Source organism: Panulirus ornatus, chromosome 3 (genome assembly GCF_036320965.1).
Source record: "Panulirus ornatus isolate Po-2019 chromosome 3, ASM3632096v1, whole genome shotgun sequence".
NCBI classification, from domain to species: Eukaryota; Metazoa; Arthropoda; class Malacostraca; order Decapoda; family Palinuridae; genus Panulirus; species Panulirus ornatus.
In genome coordinates this window covers 37343660-37370066 of record NC_092226.1, presented here as the reverse complement: position 1 = coordinate 37370066, position 26407 = coordinate 37343660, and the positions used below count along the sequence as shown (strand labels likewise).

General features: G+C 42.1%; 1 long non-coding RNA gene across 2 annotated transcripts in view; it reads left to right on the top strand.

Annotated features, from left to right (window-relative positions):
- The window catches only part of LOC139759805 (uncharacterized), a 143929-nt gene that overhangs the window by 41632 nt on the left and 75890 nt on the right, over positions 1 to 26407 (top strand). Inside the window, exon 2 of one of the 2 annotated variants that reach the window (XR_011715152.1) lies at positions 15793 to 15902. The exons of the other annotated variant lie outside the window; for it this stretch is intronic. This is a non-coding gene — a long non-coding RNA (uncharacterized lncRNA). The remainder of the gene's footprint in view (positions 1 to 15792; positions 15903 to 26407) is intronic. 2 annotated transcript variants of the gene reach the window in all.

The following is a 26407-nucleotide window of genomic DNA, read 5'->3' as shown; positions in this document are numbered from 1 at the left end:
TCCTCCGACCTTGCGTCCTCACCCTGCATGAGGGAGGAACAGAACTGCGTGGTTAGGTGGACCACAAGGAATATGACATTGTTCACAGTAGATACTATATGCAAGTTATGTAGGCATCCTAACATGCATGCAGCCACTGTAATATAGCTCCTGCCTCCCACTTAAGACCAGTACAGTTTTTAAGGGTAAATATTGACGATGTGTTTAGAAACTACAAAATGCCCAATTATTTTAAAAGATGTCAACACCTGTCATGCAGTTCTCAATAGAATCTTATTTGGTGACCACTTCCAAAAGACGAAAACTATTACACCTCATACTGAAATAGGATTTGAAAGCTTTACAGAACGTCTTCCTAAGTGTGTGGCGTGGCACACCCACCGGTTGGAACTTCTGCGAGAGGTTGTAGCGAACCACGATGTCGTTCCTCGGCATCGTCCAAAGGTCCACTTGCAGTGCGAACACCCTTACCTCAGGGTCGTCGCTGGCCAGGCCTTGCACCACCTCCACACACCCGATCAGAACTGTTTACATAGAGGTGGAATAGACGAAATTATCATTTTATCTCAACTGATAGTAAGAATGTGTGAAGCTAGACTCGTAATTCATTACTCACTTGTCGCATGTAGTTGTTGAAGAGGCTATCCATAAGGCTGTTTTTATGAACCTCCAATACACCTGCAGCATTTTGGAACGTTAGAGAATACACCCCAACAGAGGTTTCATAAAGCTAAGGATTACCTATTCCAAAGATACCCTCTCCCTTGATCTTCTTATCAGATTGTTTCAGGGTGAATAAGTAATTCCGTGTATATTTATGTGAAGGGAGTCATGGCATGTCGTTTGGTGAAGAGAGAAGAGGTGGAGAAAGCCTTGCATAAGATGAAATGTGGATAATATTTCAATTGAATTCCTTAAGAAAGGGGGTGGCTGTGTTGCTGATTGGTTAGTTTGGACTGTTATTGAATGCTTGGATCATAGGGAGGTGCCTAAGGACTGGCAGAGTGCATGTGTCGTGCCGTTGTATAAAGACGCGTGGACAAAGGTGAATGTTCAAATTACAGAGGTGTAAGTTTGTTGTGTGTACCTAGTAGATTAGAGTGGTGATTGAGAGGGTGGTGGCATGTACAGAGCATCAGACTCTGGGGAAGAAGAGTGTGACTTTAAGAGTGGCAGGGAATGTGTGGATCAGGTGTTTGCTTAGAGAAACAGATGGATTTGTATGTGTGTCATTTATGGATCTGGGGAAAGCATATGATAGGTTTGACCATGTTGAAGGTCATACGAATATACGGTGTGAGGGAAAACTACCAAAAGCAGCGAGAAATTTTTACAAGAGTGTAAGGCGTTTGTGCGTGTAGGTATAGAGTAAGGTTAATGGCTCTAGGTGAAGGAGGGTCCACGGCAAGGATTCATGTCACTATGGCTGTTTATTTTGTTTATGGATGGGGTGGTGAGGAAGGCAAGTGCAAGAGTCTTGGAGAGAGAGACGAGTGTGCAGTCTGTAAGAGTAAAGGGGGCCTAGGAAGTGAGTCATTTGTTGTTGGTTGATGACATGGGACTGGTGCTGAATTCGAGTGAACTGCGGAAATTGGTGAATTCGAGTGAACTGCAGAAATTGGTGTCTGAGTTTTGGAGAGTGTATGAAAGGCGGGAGTTGTGAGTAAATGCAACCAAAAGCCGATTTATTAGGTTTATCGGGAGAGAGGGACAAGTCAGTTGGGTTGTGCGTTTGATTGGAGAAAATTGGAGGATGTAGAGTGTTTTTAAATACTCGGAAATAGACATGGCAGCCAATGGAACCATGGAAGCTGAAATGAGTCATAGGGTGGATGAGGGGACGAAGGTTCTAGGATCACTGTGGAGTGTTAGGATAGGTAGGACGATATCTGGGAGGGCGAAAATGGGTACACTTGAAGGCATTGTATAACCAACGAGGATGGAAATTTGATGAGAATGTACGGAAGAGGGTGGATATGATGAAAATCAAATGTCTGAGTACAATATGTGGTGTGAGGAGGGTTGATCGAGTAAGTAATGATAATTTCAGAGAGAGCTGTGGTAATAAAATGGTTGGGAAGAATTGTGGAGGATGCGCTGAAATCGTTTGGGCGCATAGAGTGGGAAATATTTTGAGTGTTCGGGGCTTAAACATGTAGGAGGGCGAAAGACGTGTTTATGATTGAGTGAATTAGAGTGGTGTGGTATACAGGGATCGACGTACTATCAATGGACTGAACCAGGGCATGTGAAGCGGCCGATGGAAACCACGGTAAGGTCTATGGGGTCTAGTTGTGGATATGAGGGTCAGTGGAATTAGCAGCTCACTACCCTCACTCAAATGCCCACGTCCCACCCTCGCACTTCACCCGCATATGTAAGAGGTGCCCCTCTAATTTCCTTTCCTCGTCCACTCCCATATCTTCGTATGTTTTCTCTTTATGCTACTCCTCTTTCAAACTCTCTAGGTTTGTCCGCACACAAGCCTCTTTTCCAAGCTCATTGACTTTCACCTCCTTCCCATCCATCAACCGAGTAGTGAGACATCCTAACAGATGTCCTTCTCAGCACTTTCATATCCAACAGTCTCCTTTGTTTGCGTATTAGTACTTGATCCAGTAATACCCGCTTCCCTCAAACTCCACTTAAGTGAGACTATTTTTTTTCATAGCAGGTATTCCCAATCACAAGTCCTTTTTCAGCACACAACTCGACTTGCTGTTTACCTTTTTCATTTACATTGGATACCTCATGCACCTTCATCTGCCACATCTTACACACTAAATCTTCCACCATTAATGCTCGATCCATTTTATCAAAATTGTCAAACCTTTAACTTGGGTCCCCCCACAACACCTCTCTCTTCCTCTCTTCTCACTACCTGGTCCATAAGCGGTGACGATTACTCGCTTCTAGTAATCCACTTTCTCTAATTCCACCTTATGACTCAATGAACATACTTGTGTTACTGTAGCATCCACTCTTTCTTGGAAACCCCACATCACAGGAATAGCTAAGTCTGGCTCTAAGAAACTGGGTGTCCTGTTTAGATGTCGAAACTACTACTCTTCAGAACAGTTGCTCCGTTTATACAAAGGATTGATTCGTCCTTGTATGGATTACTGCTCTCACATTTGGGGTGGTTATAGCTCTGCATCCTTACTTGACAGAGTTGAGTCGAAGGCGGTCCGCCTTATAAACTGTCTCAGGCTAACTTCCAAACTTGACCCCCCTGCTCTACGCCGCATTGTTGGTTCACTTTCCCTCCTCTGTAGGCATTACTTTGTTTTTGCCCCCGAGAGCTGGCTGCTTGTGTGCCCCCACCACTAGCTAGACCACGCAATATTCGGCAAGCTGATGCGTTACATAATGATTGTGTAGCCATCAGCAGCTCAAGGATGGGACGTTTGGATAACTGCTTCTTTCCCTACTCGTCGAAGCTTTGGAACTCTCTACCTTTTTACGTCTTTCCCAGTAACTATGACTTGGCAAATTTCAAAAAACAGGATTTTCACTTCCTCGAAAATTGGTAAGTACTTCCCCTTGTCTTTTCTTTTTCCGTTTCATTATTATCTCCATGTTTCAGTTAAGGTGATGAAAGCGCAGGGAAGTAGGGATGTCATAATGTCTGCTGGCTGAGACGGCCAACTACGTGATGAGAGCGTCATGACAGCATGGGGAATTTGTAATACCATAGCAGGAAAAATAATGTCATTGCATGATACTTTTATATGCATCTTCACATAATTGTCCTTGATTTGTAGCTGCAAAAAATGGTGATTGACACAGCATATTTTTTTTTCTTATTGCTGGGAGGTTTTGTTGATTTATATGCATATTTATTACCAGTCATACTTCTCTGGACTAAAAGAGATGAAGGACCCTAACAGGCAGCACAAAGCACTAATCTGCCATGCATTCTGTGTTGCGCACGTTTGGGCTGTAAGTAGGTAAGATGGCGTTGTTTTCACAAATACGATATATATTTTTGCTGGGAAAGAATGCAAATGAGTGGGAGATGTATAAAAGAAAGAGGCAGGAGGTCAAGAGAAAGGTGCAAGAGGTGAAAAAGAGGGCAAATGAGAGTTGGGGTGAGCGAGTATCATTAAGTTTTAGGGAGAATAAAGAAATGTTTTGGAGGAGGTAAATAAAGTGCGTAAGACAAGGGAACAAATGGGAACTTCAGTGAAGGGGACAAATGGGGAGGTGATAACAAATAGTGGTGATGTGAGAAGGAGATGGAGTGAGTATTTTGAAGGTTTGTTGAATGTGTTTGATGATAGAGTGGCAGATATAGGGTGTTTTGGTCGAGGTGGTGTGCAAAGTGAGAGGGTTAGGGAAAATGATTTGGTAAACAGAGAAGAGGTAGTAAAAGCTTTGCGGAAGATGAAAGCCGGCAAGGCAGCGGGTTTGGATGGTATTGCAGTGGAATTTATAAAAAAAAAAAAGGGGGGTGACTGTATTGTTGACTGGTTGGTAAAGTTATTTAATGTATGTATGATTCATGGTGAGGTGCCTGAGTATTGGCGGAATGCTTACATAGTGCCATTGTACAAAGGCAAAGGGGATAAGAGTGAGTGCTCAAATTACAGAGGTATATGTTTGTTGAGTATTCCTGGTAAATTATATGGGAGGGTACTGATTGAGAGGGTGAAGGCATGTACAGAGTATCAGATTGGGGAAGAGCAGTGTGGTTTCAGAAGTGGTAGAGGATGTGTGGATCAGGTGTTTGCTTTGAAGAATGTATGTGAGAAATACTTAGAAAAACAAATGGATTTGTATGTAGCATTTATGGATCTGGAGAAGGCATATGATAGAGTTGATAGAGGTGCTTTGTGGAAGGTATTAAGAATATATGGTGTGGGAGGCAAGTTGTTAGAAGCAGTGAAAAGTTTTTATCGAGGATATAAGGCATGTGTACGTGTAGGAAGAGAGGAAAGTGATTGGTTCTCAATGAATGTAGGTTTGCGGCAGGGGTGTGTGATGTCTCCATGGTTGATTAATTTGTTTATGGATGGGGTTGTTAGAGAGGTGAATGCAAGAGTTTTGGAAAGAGGGGCAAGTATGCAGTCTGTTGTAGATGAGAGAGCTTGGGAAGTGTCAGTTGTTGTTTGCTGATGATACAGCGCTGGTGGCTGATTCATGTGAGAAATTGCAGAAGCTGGTGACTGAGTTTGGTAAAGTGTGTGAAAGAAGAAAGCTGAGAGTAAATGTGAATAAGAGCAAGGTTATTAGGTACAGTAGGATTGAGGGTCAAGTGAATTGGGAGGTAAGTTTAAATGGAGAAAAACTGGGGGAAGTGAAGTGTTTTAGATATCTGGGAGTAGATTTGGCAGCGGATGGAACCATGGAAGCGGAAGTGAATCATAGGGTGGGGGAGGGGGCGAAAATTGTGGGAGTCTTGAAGAATGTGTGGAAGTCGAGAACATTATCTCGGAGTGCAAAAATGGGTATGTTTGAAGGAATAGTAGTTCTACAATGTTGTATGGAGGAAGTGAAGTGTTTTAGATATCTGGGAGTAGATTTGGCAGCGGATGGAATCATAGAAGCGGAAGTGAATCATAGGGTGGGGGAAGGGGCGAAATTTCTGGGAGCCTTGAAGAATGTGTGGAAGTCGAGAACATTATCTCGGAAAGCAAAAATGGGTATGTTTGAAGGAATAGTGGTTCCAACAATGTTGTATGGTTGCGAGGCGTGGGCTATGGTTAGAGTTGTGCGCAGGTGGGTGGATGTGCTGGAAATGAGATGTTTGAGGACATTATGTGGTGTGAGGTGGTTTGATCGAGTTTTTTTTTCTTTTTTTAATTTTCCAAAAGAAGGAACAGAGAGGGGGCCCAGGTGAGGATACCCCTCAAAGGTCCAGTCCTCTGTTCTTAACGCTACCTTGCTAATGCAGGAAATGGCGAATAGTTTGAAAGAAAGATATATATATATATATATATATATATATATATATATATATATATATATATATATATATATATATATATACCTGAGCCAATTACCCATTTATCGACCAAACCCAAGGGATGGATGAACTGGTGGGTTGACTGTGGACAGACTGTCGTAAGCTAGTAGTTCCTCGGGAACGTTTCTGGCGTTCCTGATTTTACTGTCATTGTTATTCTGGCGTATTTGAACCTCCGGGAAAATATCCTCTGCTTAGCACGCCAATGTATATGTTGAGAAGGTACAGAAAATCTTCATGAGGTAGCTTGCTGATTTACCGCTTATCTACTTTATTCTTTTCTGGGCTGAGTTCTGGGTTGTCTGGATGGAAGTGTGAAGTTCCGGCGTGTCGATTGCCATTGAGCAGCAGGTGTTAAGTAACAGTAGGGCTAAGTCTACGGTATGGTATGGGATGGCAACAGTAGGGCTAAGTCTACGGTATGGTATGGGATGGTAACAGTAGGGCTAAGTCTACGGTATGGTATGGGATGGTAACAGTAGGGCTAAGTCTACGGTATGGTATGGGATGGTAACAGTAGGGCTAAGTCTACGGTATGGTATGGGATGGTAACAGTAGGGCTAAGTCTACAGTATGGTATGGGATGGTAACAGTAGGGCTAAGTCTACGGTATGGTATGGGATGGTAACAGTAGGGCTAAGTCTACGGTATGGTATGGGATGGTAACAGTAGGGCTAAGTCTACGGTATGGTATGGGATGGTAACAGTAGGGCTAAGTCTACGGTATGGTATGGGATGGTAACAGTAGGGCTAAGTCTACGGTATGGTATGGGATGGTTCTTTCTCTGGTCCGAGTCAGTCAGTCGGTTGTATCTTTTTTATGATTTTGGTTATAGTTTCCGGTTTCTTCAGGCGTGATCTTGAACACCGTTTTCTATGTATTCATGAATTCTGTAGCCATACTCTCATCATTCAGTTATTTCCTTGTTAACTCTCAGATATTTAATGGTACCGATGGGATTCTCATTACCAGAATGCTTCTGGGTCACTATATTTCTGCGCTGGGCAGTTGACAGTATTATCCCAGTGCATGTTAGGTTATTCTCTTGCTTTTCCCATAAAGGTCTGTTGGAGTTCCTGTACATTGTTTGTGAAGAGCGTAAGTCCAGCCTACGTAGGAGTTGGCTAAGGATAGGATACTGGTGAAGCGGTTTACGTTTCATATCAGTTCTTGTGTGGGCGGAGGGTTTGATGATAATGTCTTGCATCTGTTCACGGAAATTGCAGACGATTTCGTCTTTCGATGGTTTTATACCAGCCATTTAGTGCCATGTCTATTGCATCAATTTGCTTCGTTTCGGGGTCGATGCTGGGGAGATTTTTGATGATTGCTTCAGTAATTAGGTTCCAGCTGGCTTTCTGGGTTGCCAGCCATTGTGTACCGGGTGTGAAGATTGGAGCGGCTGATATATTAATTGTCATGGGAATATGATCGCTGCTTGAAATGTCACCTTGTCTGATGTTGATACTGTGGTAGGCTCTTCCATTTCTAAGTATTATACCCGGTGTGGTCAGGGCTGAGTGTCCTGTAGAGGTTGGGAAATTTGGTGGCAGGGCGAGCACCAAAAACATTATATGTATAGATATTGATATTTTTCTGCCTGTGGTGTTTGTGGTAAGGTGTCCCGAGGTTTGAAGGCCCAGCATCAAAATCCCAGATGATCTTGATAGGTTCTGGTATCTCAAGGATCTTGTAGTAATGTGGGGGGAATCAAGGTTGTGGCAATATTATTTATACTCGTAAGGTGTCAGGAGAGTGAAAGCCATACAAGAGTTTGTGTTGCATGCGTTCCCTGACATGACCCAACCTCGCAGTGGTTGAGTTGGTATTTTAATCGGTGAGTGGTTTCAGACACCGTGGCTCTTCATCAAAACAACGACTGATGAACGTCTGTCTAGTGTCCATTCATAAGGTCAAACCATCTGTTTTTTAGATGCTGTACGTTATGTTGAATTTTTGTTATTACTGAGGTATAATGGTTAATGATTATATTTCCTCGCTGTTGTTTTTAGAGTGATTTCCCTCTAGTTTTTTTGGTTAGCGCTGAGCCACTGAAGTCGGGCAGTGGAACATACCCCTCCTCTGCAGTAGTAGGGTAGAGTGCTGGTGTATGATCTTATATGGTTGAGAATTTTTTTCTTCTCAAGCGGGTGGGTTTGAGGTGGGCTGATAGTGTTTCCATACGAGAGAGAGAGAGAGAGAGAGAGAGAGAGAGAGAGAGAGAGAGAGAGAGAGAGAGAGAGAGAGAGAGAGAGAGTCTAGGGTTTTGTGTTTGGACGCCGTTATGGTGAGGGACGGGGTCAGTCTCGTAAATGAGTTGGGTGGGAGGAGTTGGCTGAGGGAGTCTGAAGATGCCGAGTTCAGTGTCGTTTGGGTCTGTGTCTCTGGATTTGGTCTGGTGAGTCTGCCTGATTTTCTTTTCTGTTTTGAAATATCTATGATCATGATATACAAAGACAAAGCATTTCATCGAGGGGTAAGGGTGGAGAGCACATATCCAGTGGCAGTTGGAGGCAAGTATAGGAGGGTGACAGGTGGGGCCCTGGGACCCAGAGTTAACTTATAGGTACGTGATGTGTTGTGAGCAGAGCCTCGTCTGTAGGATACTCAGTAATGCTTTTGTGTTACAAAGTTCCTTGGGCTTGCATTGGTATAAACATTATTTTTCCCCCTTCCAACGAGGCACATTTTATTGATCCGACCGTTTTTGTGATTTTCGTGAGAATTCATGAAGTACATTTTCTTGCCTGGGGTGTTTAATGACCTGAGGAGAAGGTTAGAACGGATCTTATCTTGATTCGTTATGCACGCTTTGCTTGCATTGATCTTTTCCTGTGACTACATTCTATATTGAAGGTTGGGTGATATTCTTTTTTCTATGAAGGCATTTTTCGCAGTCTGCTGGGCATTTTTTCCATGCGTAGTTTTTTTTTTTTTTTTATCCCTGGGGATAGAGGAGAAAGAATACTTCCCACGTATTCCCTGCGTGTCGTAGAAGGCGACTAAAAGGGAAGGGAGCGGGGGGCTGGAAATCCTCCCCTCTCTCTCTTTTTTTTTTTTTAATTTTCCAAAGGAAGGAACAGAGAAGGGGGTCGGGTGAGGATATTTCTTCAGAGGCCCAGTCCTCTGTTCTTAACGCTACCTCGCTGACGCGGGAAATGGCGAATAGTATGAAAGAAAAAAGAAGTTTTTTCTTCGCGCATAGTGAACAGATCTTGTAGTATGGTTGGTCACATTCCTTTTGTAGTGTGTGAATAAAATAGAACGAAGAGTTTGACATTTATCGGACTTAGATAGAGAGCAATATGATAACTTTACCCTGACATGCTGTGTGATTATACGCCATGACACCTTCGCAAGACACTGTGTGTTTGGTTGGATCAGTGATAGTGTGGCATATGACGGAATTGAGCCTTGTCCACGTTTGTCAGGAACATTTCAGCGACTCCAGTATGGCCGTGCAGGAGGCTAAGAAAGGGGGAAAAAAAGTTACGTAACGACTTCTAACAAAGGATCCAAGCAATATTTTTGGCTACATAGTAAAGGATTACACAAACACATGCCTGCTTCCCTCATGCAATGTCACTGTCTGGTATCATGCAGCTGCAGTGTCCGAACAACATACAAGTATTTCATGTTATAGCCAGCAGGCAGACTATCCAGTGCTGAGTGTTTACTGTTGAGAAGTGTGAAGAGGAAATGTCATACAAGAACTTTGATGTACTCAGGATCACACGGTTCCCCACTCACCATGTACCTCTGCTGCTATGAGGGGGTCGTTCATATTCATACTTGACAATATTGGATTGTGAACTTATTTATATTAGATTTTTCGGTATCATTCTTGTGTTGTACTGCATAACAACTTTATGGATGTTTCTGTTGTACTGTAGCACAGGAGTGTTGAGGTTATACACAAGCGTGTTCTCTTGCATTTCTCTGGTGCAGCTGTTGCATGTAAATGGGAGACGTGTGCTGACTTTACGTACCACCTGGTCTGCCAGGGGTCCAGTCTAGGTGACACATAGATGTCGCATTCAAGCAGTACAAAGCTCAAAGTACCGGTGGAAGTTAAGCTGACCTCGTTCAGATGATCGTAGTCTTTCTTCTTTCATTGGGTAGATTATTCCCTTTCCTCCCGTGGTGTTTCTGTTGAACATTTAACAGAGACCATTCTATTTTCCCAGTCCGTGGGTCATCCATGCCTGTTCTGAGGCTTAGAAAAATTCTCCTTCCTCCGACCCCCATTCAGCATTTATCTCTGCCTGTCATCATTGCGAGTATGTTATTCTTGTGGCGAAGAGATCCTTTATCTAGAGGAAGTGCGATACCTGTCCTCATCATCCATTCATAGGTCTTTTTGGTCTTTGGTTAATGGCAAATCAGACAGTTGTCGCACTATCTTTCCTTCACTTCTCAGTTGTAACAAAGCAAACTCCACTTGGTTTTCTTTTCTGACTCCGTCAAGGATGATCACAACATTCCTTCACCCCCTGATGTTTCTCCTACTAATCCTATGCCTTTCCCTCTAATCCCTTTTCTTACTATCCGAAAAGCACTTCTCTCTTAACTAAAGTGTTTAGACCAGATGGCATCCCTCCCTGTGTATTATGAATGCTCTTCAAAGTTTGCACCTGTGCTTGCTCGCCCGTTTTGTTTCTGTTTATAAGTAAAGCCCAAAACTTTTCCTTCTTCGTAGAAACATGTATTAGTACATTCCACCTCGGAAGAGGAAACGTTCTAACTTGTCCTGTCGCTTTGACATGCCATTGCCAAAGACACTGAATCCCTCATCAACTCCCATATCCTCAAACACCTTAGATATGCAGTCCCCTCTAATCATCAGTATGGCTTCCTCAAGGCACGATCCACTTGTAATAACCTTTCCAGTCTCACAAATGCCTTCATCATTACTGAAGTATTCTGGAGAATCATATACTGTAGCCCTAAACATATCAAGAGGTTTTAACTATATGGCGTTGGGGGTCTAATCTCCAACCTCCCCTCTTTTGACTTCCCTCCTTTTCTTTGCTTCCTTGTCCCTCTCTGGCCGCTCTGTCTCTGTAGTTGCTGACGGTTTAACCTCTTCACCTTTTCTCAGTCTGCAGTGGTGTCTCTCTAGATTATGTCTTGTCATCTGTACTCTTTCTCCTTTTCATCAGCGATTTCATTCTCTCCAACGGATAACCTGATACACTCAAGTGCTGTTAGCGCTACACATCATTCCTCACCTTCACCTTCAAATCTGTTTCATCCTCTCTCGCATGATCTGCATCTCATCTCGATACAAATTCAAATCTAAATTCCGACTTGAACATGATATCTGTGGGGCAGATGGTAGCTTGTTCAATTGAATGCCTCTTAAACTAAATTTCATTCCTTTTCTCTCTATAGAAACCCTCACAGCTATTCAATCTATTGTGCTGGATCTGCAGTTCGACCACTTAACACAGTAAACATACGTGGCGTTACCTTAACTTCTGGCCTATCTTTGAAACCTCATATTATACAAATGGCCGAGTCTGCTGTCTTGTTTAGATGCCGTGAATTCCTCTCCTGTGACCAGTTGCTCCGGTCATAGAAGAGGTTGCTCCGTCCGTGTGGGGAGGTTTGCTGTGATACGAATGTGGTGGTCGACCGTCATAATCTGAGGAATCTCACCAACGTTATAATGTAAAAATTTTCTTGTAATGACGATCTAAATATCTATAAACGCTTCACTTTTTGGTGGTGGAATCCCTTAAAACCCGAGGGACTACGGTCAGCCCAAGCTAAAGTTATGATTTACGATTTTGTCTACTGAAGGCCTCTCGATAGTGTGAAGTATAAGTGGTATGATGTCTCGACTTTCCTTGTTGATGAGTTGATTTCTGTTGAAATGATGAGAACGAACTGCAAATCATGGCCAGTGTCAACATAAACAAGGTGATGATCATGATTGAACTGATCACTCTAAAGTTGTGGTAGTTGGTTGTGTTTAATTTCATGTATTTCTGGACGAGTAAAACATTGTAATTGTTACAGTAACTTCATTACCAAAGATGCATACTCAGTCTCAGATCTCAGCCTTGATGGTCTGGCCAATAAATATCTGAAATGTAATCTTTCGTCTGTACTTAATGTTCTTAGAAACTACTTGCATCGCTTCCACCGAGCTCTCTGAACACTAGATGGATTCAGATCTTAAATATGAAGCTGCCCAAGAGATAAGTAATGATCGGTTGGTGTTTGGATATATATATATATATATATATATATATATATATATATATATATATATATATATATATATATATATATATATATATATATATATATATATATATATATATATATATATATATACAAATCCATTTGCTTAGAAAAGCAAATGGATTTGTATGTAGCATTTATGGATCTGGAGAAGGCATATGATGGAGTTGATAGAGATGCTCTGTGGAAGGTATTAAGAATATATGGTGTGGGAGGCAAGTTGTTAGAAGCAGTGAAAAGTTTTTATCGAGGATGTAAGGCATGTGTACGTGTAGGAAGAGAGGAAAGTGATTGGTTCTCAGTGAATGTAGGTTTGCGGCAGGGGTGTGTGATGTCTCCATGGTTGTTTAATTTGTTTATGGATGGGGTTGTTAGGGAGGTGAATGCAAGAGTTTTGGAAAGAGGGGCAAGTATGAAGTGTGTTGGGGATGAGAGAGCTTGGGAAGTGAGTCAGTTGTTGTTCGCTGATGATACAGCGCTGGTGGCTGATTCATGTGAGAAACTGCAGAAGCTGGTGACTGAGTTTGGTAAAGTGTGTGAAAGAAGAAAGTTAAGAGTAAATGTGAATAAGAGCAAGGTTATTAGGTACAGTAGGGTTGAGGGTCAAGTCAATTGGGAGGTGAGTTTGAATGGAGAAAAACTGGAGGAAGTGAAGTGTTTTAGATATCTGGGAGTGGATCTGGCAGCGGATGGAACCATGGAAGCGGAAGTGGATCATAGGGTGGGGGAGGGGGCGAAAATTCTGGGAGCCTTGAAGAATGTGTGGAAGTCGAGAACATTATCTCGGAAAGCAAAAATGGGTATGTTTGAAGGAATAGTGGTTCCAACAATGTTGTATGGTTGCGAGGCGTGGGCTATGGATAGAGTTGTGCGCAGGAGGATGGATGTGCTGGAAATGAGATGTTTGAGGACAATGTGTGGTGTGAGTTGGTTTGATCGAGTAAGTAACGTAAGGGTAAGAGAGATGTGTGGAAATAAAAAGAGCGTGGTTGAGAGAGCAGAAGAGGGTGTTTTGAAATGGTTTGGGCACATGGAGAGAATGAGTGAGGAAAGATTGACCAAGAGGATATATGTGTCAGAGGTGGAGGGAACGAGGAGAAGAGGGAGACCAAATTGGAGGTGGAAAGATGGAGTGAAAAAGATTTTGTGTGATCGGGGCCTGAACATGCAGGAGGGTGAAAGGAGGGCAAGGAATAGAGTGAATTGGAGCGATGTGGTATACCGGGGTTGACGTGCTGTCAGTGGATTGAATCAAGGCATGTGAAGCGTCTGGGGTAAACCATTGAAAGCTGTGTAGGTATGTATATTTGCGTGTGTGGACGTAATGTATATACATGTGTATGGGGGTGGGTTGGGCCATTTCTTTCGTCTGTTTCCTTGCGCTACCTCGCAAACGCGGGAGACAGCGACAAAACAAAAAAAAAAAAAAAAAAAAAAAAAAAAAATATATATATATATATATATATATATATATATATATATATATATATATATATATATATATATATTGGGAGGTAAGTTTGAATGGAGAAAAACTGGAGCAAGTGAAGTGTTTTAGATATCTGGGAGTGGATTTGGCAGCGGATGGAACCATGGAAGCGGAAGTGAATCATAGGGTGGGGAAGGGGGCGAAAGTTCTAGGAGCGTTGAAGAATGGGTGGAAGTCGAGAACATTATCTCGGAAAGCAAAAATGGGTATGTTTGAAGGAATAGTGGTTCCAACAATGTTATATGGTTGCGAGGCGTGGGCTATAGATAGAGTTGTGCGGAGGAGGGTGGATGTGCTGGAAATGAGATGTTTGAGGACAATATGTGGTGTAAGGTGGTTTGATCGAGTAAGTAATAATAGGGTAAGAGAGATGTGTGGTAATAAAAAAAGTGTGGTCGGGAGAGCAGAAGAGGGTGTTTTGAAATGGTTTGGTCACGCGGGGAGAATGAGTGAGGAAAGATTGACAGAGGATATATGTGTCAGAGGTGGAAGGAACGAGAAGTGGGAGACCAAATTGGAGGTGGAAAGATGGAGTGAAAAAGATTTTGAGTGATCGGGGCGTGAACATGCAGGGGGGTGAAAGGCGTGCAAGGAATAGAGTGAATTGGAACGATGTGGTATACCGGGGTCGAGGTGCTGTCAATGGATTGAACCAAGGCATGTGAAGCGTCTGGTGTAAACCATGGAAAGTTCTGTGGGGCCTGGATGTGGAAAGGGAGCTGTGGTTTCGGTGCATTATTACATGACAGCTAGAGACTTGAGTGTGACCGAATGTGGCCTTTGTTGTCTTTTCCTAGCGCAACCTCCCACACATGAGGGGGGAGGGTGTTGTTATTTCATGTGTGGCGGGGTGGCGGTGGGAATGAATAAAGGCAGACAGTATGAATTATGTACATGTGTATATATGTATATGTCTGTGTGTGTATATATATATGTATACGTTGAGATGTATAGGTATGTATATTTGCGTGTGTGGACGTGTATGTATATACATGTGTATGTGGGTGAGTTGGGCCATTCTTTCGTCTGTTTCCTTGCGCTACCTTGCTAACGCGGGAGACAGCGACAAAGCAAAATAAAAAAAAAAAAGAATATATATATATATATATATATATATATATATATATATATATAGATAGATAGATAGATAGATAGATAGATAGATAGGTATGAGGCAAATCATATTTAGGAAATATTAGTACGGGGAATCTTGAAGGGCACAGCCGCAGATTGTTTACACGACGCCAGATCTTCCAGTAGTCACTCCTGTCATCTCACATTACAACATCTGTCATCAAGGTCGTACGTACGTACGGCCAAGTGTCGGGTGGCGGACTGAACTCGGGTCATGCCTGATGTTATAATGACTAACAAAATGAAGTGCAGATTCTTACAATTGCAAGCTTTCTTCCATAAATATTTTGTAGTTTGGTTGATATTCCTACCCTGTGTGCCAGTAGAATATTTCCCCCATATCATAATATTGACTTCTCTAGTTTGTCAGTGGCTCGACACGTATAGTAAATTTTAACTGTAAAAATACATGCATTTTCGTGCTGACAACGAGATGACTTAGTATACGCTATTTGAATTATTCCGGTATACTAGCTAAAGGTCACGCCATCTGTCGTGCAAAGCTAATAAATTCTGTACACTATATTCATGAACGAATTCCCACGCTACTATGTTTCATCTGTTGCATGTAACATCGTTTCAACAGAGGGGAAATTATTCTTGCGGAGCTCATGAAGTCATGAAGTCGACATGGCCAAGACAACCCGAAACGATTAGCATTAAAGACAGGAAAATGGAGGCCAAGGACCATCCACCACTTTTCACTGCTCGGCTGATCAGTTATCTGTTCTGATCCTCGCTGTACATTGCGGGGCATCGACAGGTTAAACTCACCACATCCAGTAGGGAAGGATGATCCAAGTCTGGTTTGCACTATGTCGTCACGACATGAGAGGATGGATGATACCTCTGTGCTGGTGTTGGTGTACACGGGGACGAACCAGCTGGTGCGCAAACAAAGGCGGCTGCAGGTGCTCGCTCTCATCATGCTGGTTTCCTTCTCCACAGAGTCCTCATACGGCGCTCCACGTACGAGAATGTCTCCGCGGCAGATGGAGGCAGGACTAGAGACGGGCAGTAAACAACGAACATGGAAGAATTAGATCAGACCTTGGCAGGTGGGTGACCAATGTGGACTGTAGTAGACAAATACAAGTGGTTCTAGCAAGGCTGAGGATCGGCAGCCCCATGAAGAGTGACGTGCTATAACAATGGCTCGTGTGGTGCAAATGTATGCTCAGGATCAAGAATTTTTTTTTTATTTTATAGTTTTATGGGAAGAAATCGCTCTATCATACAAGATATGTGTTCTGAATATCTTAATTGTAAATATAAGGATTTTGTTGCTTTTGTAAAATCCATTATATTTTCTTTTGTTTTTTCATCTTATTTTATTTTGTATTATTTTACTCATGATATTTGAATAATTTTCTCAAAAAAGGAAATCCGCTTTTAAAGGCTTTTTTGGTTACGCGGCAGATAATTCTGAGTAATTAGTTGATTGCTTGGCGGATTTGGACTAATATTTTGTTGCGAATAAATAATCATTACTAGACTACAAAAGATATAGTTTCAGCACAAATGGATTTTCATTACTATATCACTTATTTCAACGAACACTCAGCTTTTTTCTTAATTCCCGTACGTAGATACGTGCAGACGCATACCTTTACCATTGTCATTAAAAAAGTACTAAGAAGTTGGTAGCAGGTTAAGAACTGGCTTCCACGAAGCCCCTGCTAACTTTAAATTTTCTAAAGGGACTACTTAAAGGATGATACAAACTCCCAAGACGCGATAATGTTTGGAAAGACGTGCAGGCAATACTACTTCGGCTTAAAGGCTGATACTCAAATACGAAAAAAGAAATTAATTAAAGGTGAATATTTTTTGTTTATGATAAGACTTATGCGAATCTTGAAGTGCAGTTCATTATTTACTTTCGTTTTCTGTTTTGCGTTTATATACCAGAACTGAGAACATGATGTTTGCCTGGCATGTAGATAACAATGTGGTCGTCAGCATTCGTCACATGAAGATATTAGAAGTAATGACCTTTGAATCATGAAAAACATGATAGTAAAAATTCTATTTTCGTCTAATAACACTAAATCAAAATCAAGAAACGATTGAATAAACCTCAAGTTCCACGAACTTCGATATTGTTGTGTGCATATGTCGGTATGGTATGTGGAGCCCTCGGTCGACGAGCCTTTGGTGTATACGTACGTCCGACAGTTGGTAACTAGCATTCGATCGAATAACATACAGTAAGACCATGAATTACTTGTAACCCTTTGTGTTAAACATGAGAGAACGGTGAAAAATTCAGGAGGAAGCTCTTGCACATGGCTTCACATGCTGGAAACCCTGGTATTTATGTTGGAATAGATAGAGCCAGCAGTGGGAGTAGTCCTGTCGCATGGCATAATGCAGTGACGTCGCAAACACGCTTACCTACCCTATAGAATATAGACACGACGGGAGAGGTAGTGTTCAAAGTCCATAGCACGCAGGGGTAGATGTGATGTATGGTCTGGCTGTACATCAGAGGACTCGCGCCGTTTTCATGAGCGTATAGTGTGAGTGAAGGTCATTGCTCCCATGAGGTGATGCTCATGGAAAATCAGGAGAAACTGTTTGAGAACCGTATTTCCCTCACGAGGAATCGTGTGCGAGTTGGTGTCGCCTTTTTTTTTATGGTATCAAAGATTAAGGGGGGAGACAACCAGACAGTCCTCATCAAGGTACTCTAGTTTTTTTGTCGTTATGTTTCTGTATTCAGCAGTTTTCTATTCCTATACAGTCCGCAACTTCGTTAGCTTGGGTAGTTTGTTCAGCAAACTATATATTGCTATACACCACCCACCAGATCAACGTCTGTCTCAATACACGTTGCAGTAAAGGTGTGGTGACCAGCGGTTGGAACGCTGTAGTGTGTACCGTTGCAGTTGTCCTGCTTGGAATCTACCTGAGTGTCGAGGAAACAGTTCATAATCTGTATTCAGATGGATTGGCAGAACAATGTGCATGATATTTTAGAAAGCTGCCTCATATGGAACGTGTAACACATAGACTAACAGAGAGTATAGAATTGCCAAGTATAACATCCTGTGTGTTGCACAATATGCTGAGGCGCTTCATGATAGTGTCGTATAAAGCGTGTGGAACAAATAATGGATTGCTTTTGTACATAATTTCATTCGTTTGTTGAATCCGAAACAGTTTTGCGACTGTTTTTGATCATACACGGTGATGGTCATACCGTACGACCTATAGACACACTAAAAAATGACCAGTCAAAATAAAGTAAGTTAAACCATGGTAGATCTACCACTAGCCAGAGCTGAGTCCCGCCCACTCACATGTCTGTATCCATGTTTGAATGTATGAAGCCCCGCCCACTTTCGGACTCAGCCGCTCAGGAGCGAGTAAACCTATTTTTCGTCTCTTCAGTCAACTCTCCAATTCTTTTTCCTCTTTTCTCTCGTTAATCTTTGTCTTTATAACTGCCCCTAAAGATAAGAGGAGTGAAGTGTGTTTGAAAAGTGGTAATGTTTGGATTACTTTATAAAAGTAAAATCACATCAGCAGTTCACAATTGTTTTTTCTAGTTTTATGAAAACGGGAGAACAAAGCATAATTAAGCCATAGGGGATTAATCACAACAGGGCAACAAGAGATTAAGAATAAAAAGACCTCTCATCTTGAATATCCCTTTGCTTGCTATCCATACACTAGACAACATCAGGTGTATCTTTAACGAGTCTTGTGTCCTTGAATTTTATACTTTAATCCTCGTCATATTTACTATGTTCAAATTATGATCGCTTTGTTTCATAGTGGAAACCGATAAATAAAATAGAAAAGCCACTAAAGGTGCAGTAGAACATGGTCCATACCTCCAAGTTCTTTTTACCTCCTTCTAGGTTTGGTGTTTGGCTCTTATCTCTTTATTGTGTAAGCCAAGTGTTGGGTGAGTATTTGTGCACAGTATTTAAGGCAAAAATTAAAGTGCGTGGTTCAGGGATACAAGTGATGTAAAAAATCATACATGGTCAGTTCCATGATTATGCAGAAACTGAGGCAAAGAGTAGCTCCGTGCATTTGACTAAGTGCCAACATCTGCTGTACTTCCGAGAAAGAAATAGGGAATCTAGTGATGAAATTTCTCCAAACTGTTTAACGTGTACAGTTTACATGATGCATAGTTTCACTGGGGCCATCCATGAGTATCGACGATGGAACACTACTGCCACCTTACATCTTGCATGCATTAATAGGTTATAATTCCTTAAGGAATACTTCTCCAAGGGATCACGCTGTTCATTTCCCGTGCATGAGTACTGTATCTCTGGTACAATTAGATGTTTCGACCTATCGACACCTGCTACCAGCAATGATGTTTGTGTTCTGCCTCATAGCGGGTCAGGCAGGATCTGGTGGATTATTCAAATAATTGCTCGTGAAGCGAAACAAGAAATTATAGAACGAGAAAGGGTATGCCATAGATATGTACTGGTTTTCCCCCCACGTATATTCAACGTATTTACTTTTAAAAGTTGAAGAATTTATTGTCGTTTGACATAACCTCTCTATGATTATGCGGAGAGCTTTCTGTCCATGTTAGGGACGGCTTACATACCTATCATCTTGGTATGAGCAGGTATCAGTTGTGAAATTTATGTGAGTGAATGTTAACACCACACGCTCCCCCCCCCCCCATATCTCTAACACACACACACACACACACACACACACACGCGCGCGCGCGCACACACACACACACACACACACACACACACACACACACACACACACACACAAGTTGGATGTTCATCGCTGATGAAAGAAAATGTATCCAAATTATAGCATACAGGTGGAGAGAGTTGTGACGTGCGGGCGTAAGTCGTGTACACTCTTAGGGCCCGTATTGAAGAACCATACGACGGGCGGTCGACTTTGCGAATACGACGGTGCAAATCTTGGTCGTATTCAAGAACGTGGTAATGCGACGCAGAGGTCGACGCTGATTGGCTGGCTGGTATATACCGACTATGCGATGGATTGCTGGAACCTTGCGAAGGTGGCCTTCGCAAGGGGACCCCCATGCGATGAGGCTTTACGACGGAAACGAATCGTTACCAGTTACATATTTTATCTCTTAAACGATTATATATTTATTCAAGGCATTCGAAGATATTATTATCTCATGCTAAAGAGATGGAAATTCGAATGAGAGTTACAGGAAAATATATTTTCGAGACTGATGCGAGTCATACCAATATTTGAGCAAAATACAAACATTCTCAAATAGCTGTACGACTCTCACCAGTTTCGAAAACAAATTTTCCAGTACCTTTTATTCGAATTTCCATCTCTTTAGCATGAGATAATAATATCATCGAATGCCTTTGATACATAAGTAATCATCTAAGAGATAAAATATATAACTGGTAACGAACATTTTCCATCGTAAAGCCTCATCGCATGGGGGTCCCCTTGCGAAGGCCACCTTTGCAGCGTTCCAATAATTCATCGCATAGTCATACTAGCCAGCCAATCAGCTTCGACCTGTGTCGCATTACCACGTTCTTGAATACGACGAAGTCGCACAGTCGACCGCCCGTCGTATGGTTCTTGAATACGGGCCTAGATGGCACAGGTGGATTGACGTTACTACAGACCATCAGGACGCCCTCAGGTATAACGTACCCTCCACCACGGTCGCTCTGCGGTTAGAAAGAACGTTTTACTATCACAAGAAAACGGATGCCTTTTGTTTATACCAAGAAAACGTATATATGTCGAGAATGAGATCTTGTGCGCAAGGGAGAGTAATGCAAGGTGGCAATATAAGCAGAAACTGGTAAAAAAAAAGTTCATTTATATATGCTGTTAAAACAGACAGTCTGTGGCATAATACACAATGAACGTAACAAGAAATAATTCAGTGAATGAAGTGTCAACAAGACCTTGATGTTAATCTTCCGTGGTTGAGGTGCATGACCAACCGTAGCCTACAGGTGAAATATTTACGATAAAATGGAGGTAAAGAAAGAGTTAAACTGACTGAGCGAGAGCAAGTGTCGGAGTGAGAAAAGTTGACTTTACAGCATTAAGCATTCTTAGTGATGATTGAATGAGATAGGCACATGCGATACATTCTGATAAAATAAGTAGATTGCACTCATAAACCTTAATTTTTCGTTCGCTTACTTTTTATTTATAAATTTTTTTCATAATGACAGACATGGAACGGGCAAAACATGTCCCGATTCAGACTGTCTCGGATGAAAGAAAAATATCGAAGGCAGAATGAGAATTGCTCAGGGCTCCGCAGGTGTTTGTAGACTTGACTCTAAAATGAAGAAAGGTTGTATGAAGAGGGGGAAGACAACAGAAGGAAGGAGAATTTAGCTGTTCGAGGGATGGAGATATAACGGCTCACCCTCGAGTGGCCAGCCTCCGCTCTAAAGCTGTAGGAAGCACCAGTCAAGTGCGTGCCACGGGTCCAGACCTCAGGGAAGGGGACACAGCCAGACAATCGGTGGTTCTCAATGTTTTTAAAGCATTCTCTTCCTTGAAGTTTCAGGGGTATTTGTCTTGGTGAACCTCCCTCCCTTATTTTTTAGAGAAAAATATAAGCGTATATATGCTCCCTGGGGATAGGGGAGAAAGAATGCTACCCTAGTATTCCCTGCCTGTCGTATAAGGCGACTAAAATTGATGGGAGCTGGGGGCTGGAAATCCTCTCCTTCTATTACGCTGTTCCAAAAGAAGGAACAGAGAAGGCGGACAAGTGAGGATTTTTTTTCCCCAAGGCTCAGTCATGTGTTCTTGACGCTACCTCGTTAACGCGGGAAATGGCGAATATTTCTGAAAGAATATAAGCATGTGTGTGTGTGTGTGTGTGTGTGTGTGTGTGTGTGTGTGTGTGTGTGTGTGTCTTTTGGAAGGAAAACAAGAAAACAAATGGAACATAGGTGAAGGGGGCAAACAGGTAAGTGCTAACAGGCCTAGGTGACGCGTAGAGGAGATGGAGTGAGTATTTTGAAGGATTGTTGAATGTTTTTGATGCTAGGGTGACATCTAGGTTGTTTGGGTCGGTGAGGTATGCTGAGTGCGAGAATCACGGAAATGGATTTGGTGAAGAGAAGATGAAATGTGGCAAGGCGGCTGAGGTGGATGGTATTGCAGATGGTTAGTTAGGATTTTCAGCGTATGTATGGTTAATGGCCAGGTGCTTGAGGACTAGAGGAATGCATGTATAGTGCCGTTGTATACAGGCAAGGGGGACAAAGGTGAGGGGTTCGAATCAAATAAGTGTAATGTCAACCCGGGTTATAAGTTATAAGTTATAAGAGTTATAAGTTTGTTGAATGTACCTGGAAACTGTATGGAAAAGTGGTTATTGGTAGGGTGGTAACATGCACAGAACATTAGACTGGGGAGGAGCATTGAGGTTTCAGTTGTGGTAGAGGATATGTCGATCAGGTGTTTGCTTCAAATTTAAAGAATATGAGCGAGAAATACTGAGAGAAGCAGAGAGATGTGTATGTGTCATGAACACCAATATGTACTGGCCCTCTCAAGGGAATGTGATCTAGCTGTTCTGTCTCGTGATGAAACAAAGAGCCTCCCTGACTTTTAAGAAACATTCTTCCTGCTATCTTAAGCAAGGAGAACTTCAAACAAAGGCTTGCTTACATAGCTGACATTTTCGATGAAATGAACAAACTCGGCTTGAAGCTCCAGGTAGGCAAACCAATATTATCACTCGTCCTTTCCTTGTAAAGTTTGGAAAAAGAAGTTTACTACAAAAACTTGAATCTCCTCGAAACTTTCGATTTTTAACGAAAATAATGAATCAGTAGGGACCGTTATTGAAGCACATGTTATAACTAAAAGAGGAATTTATAAAGTACTTTCTGGGTTCCGCGGGCGAACTTCGTATTAATGCTTAAGATTATTTCATTAAACTTACGACAGCTCTGCAGAAGACGTGTTTGCTCAGCTATTTTTTGAAATCTACCCAACACTCAGCAAACTAGCTCTTTGCCTCATTCTTCTATTCTCATGAATCCCATGGTAATTTTTTTTTTTATCGTTATCCAAAATCTAAGCATAAGTTGCAAGGAGAGGACGATTTGCGAAGGGCTTTGGCCTGTGCACGCCTTTTAACCCTCCTGCACGTTCAGGGTCCGATCACTCAAAAAAAAAAAAAAAGTTCGTACTTTCTTCTCCAGTTTTGTCTGTATCTTTTTCTTTTCCCCTCCACTTCTGACACATATATCCTCTTTATCAACAACTTATCACACATTCTCTTCATATGTCCAGACCATATCATTACATCCTCTTCAGCTCTCTCAACCACACGCCTTATTACCACACCTCTCTATTACCTTGTCATTACTTATTCGGTCCAATCACCTCACACCTCGTGTTGTCAAACATTTCATTTCCAGAACATCCACTTTTCTCCGCACATTCTCATCTACAGTCCATGCCTCATATACATACAGCATCGCTGGGACAGGGCCTTCAAACACTCATTTTCGGCCTTCCGGATATCGTCCTATCTTTACATACATTCCTTAACTATCCCAGAACCTTCACCCCCTCACCCACCTTATGACTCCCGCTTCACATCGTTCCATTCGCTGCCATTTCCACCCCCAGGTATTTGAAACAGCCTAGTTCTTCCAAATTGTCTCCATTCAAACTCCCACCCCAACTGATATGTCCCTCTGTCCTGTTAAACCTAATAACCTAGCTTTGATTAACATTTACTCCCGACTCCCTCGTATCACACACTTCCAGACTCATACACTAAATTCTTCAGTGTCTCACTCGAATCTGCCACCAGGACTGTGTCATCAGCAAACAACTAACAGGCCCCTCGCATCCCCCACAGACTGGATGGATGCATTCTAGATGTGATAGATTAATTCTTGGTCTGATTTGAGAAAAATACTTGACGACGTAAGCTTCGTTTAATAGGTCAGGAACAACCTTCCATCTTGGGATTTCTTTCAGTGGCCTGTATGTCTCATCCTTTGTATATATGTCGTCTGGTATGCCCACCCCTGTTAATGTAACAGTCTATATGTATATATATATATATATATATATATATATATATATATATATATATATATATATATATATAGATATGTATATATACTTCCTACCTGAGAATCCCTTTTGTCTTTGTAAGGCTCTTGCAGCTCTCATGAAGTTAGTCACATCCACCAGTCGGGACCATGGTCCTCAGAGTGTGTGTCTATGTGCAAGGCAAGGCAGTTGATTTGCTCGTTGTCTTTGTTGTGATGGTTATTTAAGGGCATGAAGGGTCTTAGGATATGTTGAAACGCTGACAGTAGTGTTGTAGGGATGGATGATCATCTGAACGTAGACGGGGAAAGTGTGACTCGTGTTTGTCTGGGGAGTGTGGCCTTTGATGGGTTGGAGTTTATTACTGAGTTGGGAGGGCGCTTATTTAGTGGGTCTGTGTTTTGTCAGTTATATTTGTCAGAGGTGGGAGGATTTGTGAATAGAGATTTAGTTGAGAGGGGTATATTGCTGAGGCATAGAACTTTGCTGGGATTGTACCGGGGTGGGAGGATTTGTGAATAGAGATTTAGATGAGAGGGGTCTATTGCTGAGGCATAGATCTTTGCTGGGATTGTACTGGGAGGATATTTTTTCTGTTGTGTAGGTGCTGAATGTTTGTGGTTGGCAATAAGCAGTTATTGTTCTAAGTGCATTATTCTGTTTGGTTTGCAGCATTGTTATATTTGCTTTTGAAATGGTGGAAGACCAGATAGACGAGACGAAGTTTCGAGTGGAGTGGATTAATTGTTTGTAGCTCATCTTTAAGGATTCTTTTTCTTGTCCGAAGCTGACAAGTTTTTGTTTATAGGGCATATATTTTGTGTGTTACCTGTGTGTTGATGTTTTTGAAGTTGGATGTGAATGTCATGTTTGTTTCTTATGTTATTCCCAGAATGGTTAGTGTTTTGTTCAGTGGGAGTGATTGTCCTCTTAAAGGTGTGAACTGGATTCGTGTCATTCTAGGGTACAAACAGTGATTGAAATCTAATGTGGAGATGAGCAGTTATCACAACTATGTAAAGTAGTGCTGCTTGTTTGCTGCTGTTGTAGCGGTATCAGGTTGTTGAGATGTGATTATGTGGTCTTCTGCATGTGAAAGTACCTTCATGTTGTAGGTTGCTAAAGGTAATGGGAGGTCATGCATGAAGAGATTGAAGAGGGTTGGAGATAGAACTGCTCCATAGGGAACTCCATTGTAGAGTTTATTTTAGAGGTGAAGGCATGAAATTGGCCGACTACTTTGTTACTGTTGTTGAGGTTGATGTCAAGTATCTTGTCTGTGAAAATGTGTTGTTACTGTTGTTGAGGTTGATGTCAAGTATCTTGTCTGTGCAAATGTGTTGTTACTGTTGTTAAGGTTGATGTCAAGTATCGTGTATGTGAGAATGTGTTCGGGGACTGTGTTGAATTCTTTGTTGATATCTGTTGCCACAAGTGAGGATCTGTGGTCGGTTAAAGCCGTCTAGAATATGTTACATGAGGTCAGTGTGTATCTTGTTGGTGGAGCAGTTGGGTCTGAAGCTTTACTGTGTGACTAAGCTTGTAGATCAGTTTTTAACAGACTTGAGATACTGAGGATAGAAATTAAATAAGGCGATAGAATGGGGAGTTGGGTGAGTGGTTTGGAGTGCTTTTGGGATTAGTATGATTTTTGTAAGTTTTTAGATGTTTGGAGTTTTGTTGTGTAGCTGGGAGTGGTTGAAGATATTTGTAAGTGATTGGGTTGCAAATGGACCAAAGAATTTTATGTAAAATATTTTTGATACGTTGTCAGGACCCGAAGCAGGAGAGTTCTTGCCTAACTGAGAGCGAAGGGTGGGTGCCAGTTGTTTCTGGATGAATTCTGAGTAATTTTTTCGTGACTTTCCTGTCTAGGTGTGAGATTGTTTTGAGGCAGGTTTTTGAGTTGTGTCTCATGAGTATCTCTTTGCGTCCTTTAGAAGAACGGGATTTCGATGGACTAGGTCAGGTGGGTTGGTGCGGTAAGTGCGGAACTTTTTCAACGTGCGTCAGAGTGGGTTGCTGTGGCTCTTGTGGTTTATTTTGTTAAGGAAGTTATGCCAGTCTACAGTATGTTCTTCGGTGATTAGGTTGGAGATTGTGTTGATCGAAATTTAGACATTACTCTCTGATTTTTGTTGATAGTGAGTGGTTTTGTCTGAGCTGGTTTCTTTGCTTCATGAGGTATGTAACATGTAGGGAGAAGTTTGGGTTGTGGTTGTCTCTTTGCCTTTGTGGTATGGACTGTTTCCTGGCTTGCTTAGAGATGTTGATGAGACGTGAGACTGGATGATCTTGGGACGTGAAATAACCAATATTGATGTTTTGGAGCTGTATTTCCATGTCCCGTGTGAAGGCTGGCTAGTGCTATCCCGTAGTTTGTGTAACTACCGTTGATGGTTGTGAAGACTGGATGGTCCAGGTGGAGTGTTATAGGTCAGAGGACAGTCCTTCCAGCGTGCTCCAGGGCAGAAGGTGACGTTTGGCGAGGTCGGCTGATGGAGGT